At 39.9% G+C, this 7,121-nt stretch overlaps 1 long non-coding RNA gene across 1 annotated transcript; it reads left to right on the forward strand.

Moving 5' to 3' along the window:
• Window positions 1-457: 457 nt before the first annotated feature.
• LOC308181767 lies at window positions 458-6,721 on the forward strand. The gene is made up of 3 exons (XR_013941569.1): window positions 458-1,526; window positions 4,235-4,320; window positions 5,611-6,721. It is a non-coding gene; the product is annotated as an uncharacterized lncRNA (long non-coding RNA).
• The last annotated feature ends 400 nt before the right edge of the window (window positions 6,722-7,121 follow it).

Raw genomic sequence — 7,121 nt, forward strand, 5'->3', positions numbered from 1 at the left:
ATTCACCCACTTATATAAATGCACTGACATGTCAATTGCTCACACCTACAGAAAGCATTTTCACCTGAGCACTCCATACAGCTTCCTTTTCTCCCTGCCCAGGAAGGACTGGCTGAGACATTCAGTCTGTATTCACTGATTAAATGGGTTTGCAACACACTGAAACAGTGGGTTTATTTTGTTCTAACTTCTGCCACAGCTCTGCCGTAATCAAATAGGTAATTGAGCCAGTCTATCCTGGAGGCTTATTGCTTTCCAACTCACAAAATCCAGAGGATTATCATTTTGTGAAGTTGAATCCCTTTGAGTACTGAGGGCCAAATTTTGCAAAGGGAAAGTAAATTAGAACATTTTAGTAGGTAATAAATGGATGATCAAGCTCATGGTTTTTCTCAGAAGGGATCCTTTGGCTTGTGGTTGAATGATTTTGGATACTAATCTGCTAAAAATAATGTGGTGTCCGGCATTCCAATGGCAGGATTGTTATTTTACAGATAATACTTCAGGTTGAATTAGAGAATGTGGTTTCATAGGTCATGCCCTTGAGGGATTTTTTTAATGGGAGATAACTTTCATAAAACCAAGAATGGGTTAATAAAATACTAATTCCTCACCCTTTTCTGCAGTGAGAACAGCAAATGGAACAGTGATATCAGTTAACATTTTTTTCATTCTGTGAGCAGAATTTTGCCTCATGCTTAAGGCTAAGTTCACAACATCTTCTTACAGTTCTTATTTTGTAGTCATTAACTGTGTGATTAACCTTTGTGTTCCATGGGAGGTAATGTGCCTCCTGCCATCGGTCTCTCTTGCAGCATCTAGACTCTGTAGGAGTATCCTGACAACTAGCATTTCTTCACACCAGTGACATCGTCTGTTTATTGCTGCGTGAACCAACCAGTTCGACTGAAAAAAAAAAAAAAAAAAAAGTGAACAGGTCTGTGATAATCACAAAAATGCCACAAATGAGGATTACCCAAGACAGAAAAAGACAAAAGCATCATTAGCCCTAGAGGCTAAAGATCACAGATAGAGTGAGCTTTCTGATGCCACCTACAGAGGACAAACAGGAAGGAACGAAATGCTTCTGTATGACTGTTGCATGACTTCAGGCTCCAGGGAAAGCAGCACAGGGTTTGGCCAGAAATCCCCTGAATTTCTGTGTAAATCTAGTAAGCCCTCTTGTCTGACCCAGTGTGGTCCGACTGGCAACCTGTAGTCAAATCTGGCAAATTGGACACTTCCATCTGGTGTCTTCCCTGGAAGAAATGGTATAGCCAATCAAGTACAAATGATGCTTGAACAGACAAATGCCTCTTCTGGAGGCTGTGAATGAGCTGCCAGCTTTCCAGCCGTCACTGCCTTCACTCCTTTCCTCCTCCTCACTGACTACAGCAGCAGCAGAGCTCCCTGAACCAGAGATGGGGTGCATCTGACAACTCTTGACAGCAAGGCGTTGAGGTAGCTACAGCTTCCCGGAGGTGAGAGTGACTGGAGGAAGAAGAAGAGAAGGATGCCAAAATCTGGTGAGTCGTGCCCTTACCTGAGTGAACATGCCCTGAGGGAACACTGTCTCAGTTGAGGGAATCAGGCTATGGCAAGGTTTGAGATTTCTTCTCAAGGGGGAGAGTACCCAGGGTGCTCAGACATTTCTCGTGTCCTCACTGAGCTGAAACTCAGGCTTTGGGCTGAGGACTTGTTCTCCCCTTTGTCTGGACTCTGCTGAAGAGAAACCAGCTGGGCTGGGCAGCACCATCCTGCCGAAGCCAGACATTGCCTTGGGAAACAGCAAGGCCTCCTCAGAACCTGTGAAAAGAAGCAGGGAGAGCACCACCCACAAAGCTGAAATTACTGGGGTGAATACAAGAGTCTTTGTACTGAGCTGAATGATGACAGAAGTATGACACCAATGGGTAGATGATAAGGCAGAAGCACCATCACTGCTGCAGGCAATACTGCAGCACCTGGGGATGGCATCACGCCAGGAGCATCTCTAAGGCTCCATTACAAAAGGCACTCTGCTGAAAATGCATCTGCCTGAAAATAACCCTAGGCACAGGAACTTTACTAACCACTGACAGCCATCTGAGGGCAAAAGGAAGAAAAATTCAAGGGTCAAAGGAATCCTTGTTGGTAGGAATGTGGAATTTACTATTCACATATGCTAATTGTTTCCATTCTTTCTAAGCTTTTATCCAGAAAGAACGTTTACCTGCCTCCTTCGCAAAGTATTCAGTACTTGTCAGTGATAATGTGCTTTCTTATAAACCTGGTTAGAGAGGCATTTGGCTTTCTCAAGTTTCAGGCTGAAGCTTGACTCGCTTTATAGGTTTACCGAGGCTTTGAATCCTGCCCTCATTTGTGGTGTTCAAAGTCTAAGGTTGTTTCAGAACAACATGAGATAACAGCATTTTCTATGAAAAAAATTACTCATATCATTATATGCCTTGTGTTCTTCTCCACATTCCCAGTTTCAGTTTAGCAGATTAGTCGGTGGGTCATAAAGTGAGGTATAGAATAGACTTGTTCGTACATTCCCAAGCAGCAAACAATCCTATTTCTTACTTGGAAATTCCTGTAAGTGTGTTTCAGTTGACTTATTGACACCAAAGGGATATGGGAAGCATGCAAGGATCACTTTTTGTATTTTTCAGGAGCTGAAGAGCAGTTTTTTTTACGGCTGAAGAACAGTTATGGCTGGAGAACTGTTTTTCTAGCACTATGTAAGGTGAATGCCTTTGGCCACCTTCCTTAATGCTTTTAGGGACATTACTGCATTTGCGGAAAAAATGTCAGGTTGAAGTGTTTATTTTCCACAGAGTTCATGTACTGGTGTTCTTTCATAATGGCAGTTTCTATTGTACCAGATGACTGATGGAGCATTAATCAGCTTATCTGATGGTCTTTGTGTTAGAGGGACATTTTCTCATGCTATTGCTATTGATCTGTTACCATCCCATTAGCTTACAGAATTGACTTATGGAGCACTTTAGACATAGGAAAATCAGTTACTACACAAAAGTGCCCTCTATTTTTATTAATGCACTAGAACTAAATTCCCAAGGGTTAGTTTGAGACCACTGATGTAGAAGACATTGTAACCTGTCTGCCACTTAGCCTTGCAGGTATGTGACATATCTGCATCTCACCGTGGAGTTAGTGCTGACCTGAAATGGGATGCCCATTGCTGATCATAATGTCTCTCCACTGAATGTTAACAGATCAACTTTCTAGAGGGTTATGAAAAGAAACCATGAAATATAAGTATACTCTAAAAACATTTACAGTTGTCAGCAAGGTACTTTTATTACTGACATCAAGTCTTCTGTCCATGGTCAGTTCCTGTTCCAGCAGTCACTGGGGTAAAGATGGTCTAGTGAATAATTATTTTTTACACAGTGCATTTCATGACAAAAAATGTAAGAAGGGAAAAAAAAGGAAATATAGAGCCTCAGAAATTTTCCAAGTGCCTCTGCTGCTGCTTGCTCTCCCAGCCTTATTCAGTGCCTGCCTCTGCAGGTTGGGGTGAGCAGCCACGCTAGCAGCAGGCCTCATAAAGTGCTGGGGTAAGAGCAAAAAACTTAGTGGTGGGCAGCCCGGCCTTGCCTCACCTTTTCCCTGTTCATTGGCATGGTATCACCTGAATACGTCTGGGCACAGGAGATGGGAGGGAAAAGAGAGGTGGACACTTGCTGGATCTGGGCATGGAGGTAACAGGTCAATGACAGCTCCTCCTGAAAATGGGATTTGTTCAGCCTCAGGGCTCCAAGCTGTTCGTGGAAGATGACACTTTGCTGCTGCCATGATGACTGCTTTGCTGATGCCATGAAATTGATTTTTATGACCCAGGATGAGGACAAAACAATTTAATCTTCATCAGTGGGGCAGAAAAACACATTTCCCTGCTTTGCTGAGGACACTGAACCTACATTGCTCACTATGGCTGGAACAAATGAAGCAGCTTGGTGCAGTGTAGTATAATGGACTGCTAAAGCCATCACTCTAACAAGATGGAAGGCAGCTCTGTCCTGTCTGCCCTAGACCCATGCAGCACATTTGAATCGCCCTTCTTCTGTATCTTATACCATCATTTATACTAATGCATTTGACTGCTATCAATTCAATTCACATTCATTTCACACACAAGAAAAATAACTAGAGCAAAGTGAACAGAAGTGGTGAATCCAACACAAAAGAGAAAATCTGAGATGTGACTGAAACTTCTCTTTAACAGGTTAAATTAATTAGACTCTACCGAAACCTCACGTCCTCTCTCTCAGCTAGACTTGCACGTCACAGATTGTATCTTGGGAAGAAGAGGTAAGAGCTTGGCTTTTAATTTAGCCACAAACTGTCAATTTAAAGTTTACCGGAACCTTAGTGAATGTAGTCCATATTTCAGGAGTCATGGGTCCTCTATGTGCTTCTGAGGAAAGACTCAATTTCTCTTAAAATGAATAGATTCAACAGGTTTTATTCTTGACATTCTCATACGTCTTGCATCAGTTGCCAATAGTTCTGAATACGACCATTTTTTTTACGTTAAAAATAGCCGCAGATGGTTCCCAGGAATGGACTGTCAGAGACATAGACAATGAATCTTTCCATTTCTCACTGTGTAGGGATCTTCCAGATTTTAAAAACTGATGCGAAGAGTCCAAAAAGAGGTAGTCTGAAAAAATAGGCCTAGGACAAATTTGAATGAAAATTGATCTTAATACCGTGGGTTTGGGGAAGTGATAAAGAAAATAGCATGGATTTTCTAAACTAATTATACTTTGTCCTTAGCTTAAGTAGTGTCTTTCCTTAATCTCTTTAATTACTTGCACTCTTCGAGAAATATTTTTTCTTTATGAAGATCATTCATATTAAATGAATCACGGCTTTGTACTGTTGCTTCAGTTTTTATTTAAAACATAATTCACAGACAAGTTCTGTATTCCCTCTAGATTTTATGAATTATAAACAACATTAAATCTCTTTTACTTAAACTAACAAGTTTTCTTTTCCACAAGCTAGGAGCTCTTTAGCACCATAAGAAGTCAGCAATATCTAAGCAGGCAGATAATTACTGTTTCTTTGTCATGCCTGTAACTCTAATGCACATTAATTGGAGCTTTACATGCAACTCTGAATAAAGCCTCATTCTTCAAGGTGCTGAACAGCTTGCCTAACACCTGGAGGTGGTAAGCACCTCTCCAAGCTGCCAACCTCCTATAATAGTTGTGGGCTTGATGCATCGGTTGTAAATTCTGTTTCAAAATGAGAAATCCCTTTGTACTTATCTGTTTAATCTTTGTGCTTCACTCTTGGCTATCTGGTTTTATCAGAGAACTGTGAATGTTGTCAGACTCCTAGGGGTGACAGCTGAGATTATAACCATCTTCTTACACCTTAGTTAAAAACTGGTATATAGAAATATAATATATATTATATGTATATTATAATATATTCATTATATGTATGTACATTATAATAATATGTATAAGTAACTGCATGCCATATTACAAAGAATTTGATCAAAATCTCACATACTAAATCCTTTACCTATTTCAACTCTTTTATGACTTGGCTAAACCTGGAAGTGGGGCTTATTCTTCTTTTGAACAGTAGTTCCCTGGACTCCCGTATTTTCAGTTGCTATTCCAGACCTAAACATACTGAAGAACCAAGAACAGGCAAGAATTATCTGATATACAGTTTCATGACTGCAATGCAGCGAGGACTTGCTCACAGGTGGTTGTTTTTTGTTTGTTTGTTTGTTTTTGTTGTGTTTTTTGGTAATTTTTTTTTTCTTCTGTTACTGTCCTCTACCCTTAGTCACATGCATTTTTGTTGCTATTTCCCTCTCTCATGTTCATTCCTGCATTTCTGACAAGTGCACAGAAGGTATTTTGTGTCTAACATACATGCTAAATACTTGTCAAAGGGTTTTATGCCCAGACAATCAAAACTTCAGCGACATTTCTAACTCTGGCAATGATTTTCTAAGCCTCTTCTCTCCAAAATACCACAATTTCAGTCCATTGTACAGTCTCTCTAACCAAGAGAATTCTGACACACTTTCTGTTTCTTAGGGATGCCACTACACATCATCTGGATTTCTGCTCCCACAGGAATTAAATTTCCTAATTGCATAACTATTAATATTCCTTAGGTACACTGCTCATGACTGAAGTTCTCAAAATAGGATCTAAAACACATGGACTAATCCTTGAATTACTACAAGAGAAGACCTAAGTTTCACAGCTATGTTAGCAATGCAGGGTGTTGAGGTTGCATTCTGCTTATTCTTATCATTGTGTCGTATTTGAACTGGAAGAAACCAGAAGTCTTATTCATCTATTTATTATTATTATTATTATTATTATTATTATTATTATTATCATAATTATTGGGCCCTGTTGAAGCCAAGGAAATCAAGAATGGCTATGGCTTCACTTTCACTTGACAGACAGCATTGGCTAGGGAATTCTTTAGGTATGGGGATGACCTGAATTCAAAGAGGCATTCTGCATCTGGACACCTGAACAAACGTCAGCTGAAGGACTGTTCTAAATCTTCTGAGCTCTGGGTTTGTAGGGTTTTGATTTTTAGTTACTTACCTTTATTCAGTTTAAATTAAGATGAATTAACATTGAATATTCACTGTGGACGAAGGATCTTACCATCTCACTTGCACCATACATGTCTGAGACCAGCAGCAGGGGAGTGATACTAGGGGCCATGCTTGTGGAGAATTTTGCTGTATAGTTATTAGTATATAGTATATTATTTTTAGCATATAGTATATCTTAGTATATAGTATATATTAGTATATAGTACATTATAGTATATATATTATTAATATACAGTATATTGCTCAGGGTAGCGAAGTTGGTAAGAAGCATGTGAGGCAGTATCACAGATTCAAGGGCAAGTCAAAGTGAGCAGAATGGTCAGAATTTTAGGTGCAAGTGGGGTATACATGCAGGAGGCCATAACTAACCATTTCACTAAGGTAACAAGATGAATGAGCATTGAATAGACAAGAATAACAGGAGAATAAGAAACTGCAAAGACATCTAAAGGTCAGAGAATCAGGGAATGGTTTGGGATGGAAGGGATCTTAAAGATCATCT

This window comes from Anser brachyrhynchus, assembly GCF_964034855.1.
Source record: "Anser brachyrhynchus genome assembly, chromosome: 1".
NCBI classification, from domain to species: Eukaryota; Metazoa; Chordata; class Aves; order Anseriformes; family Anatidae; genus Anser; species Anser brachyrhynchus.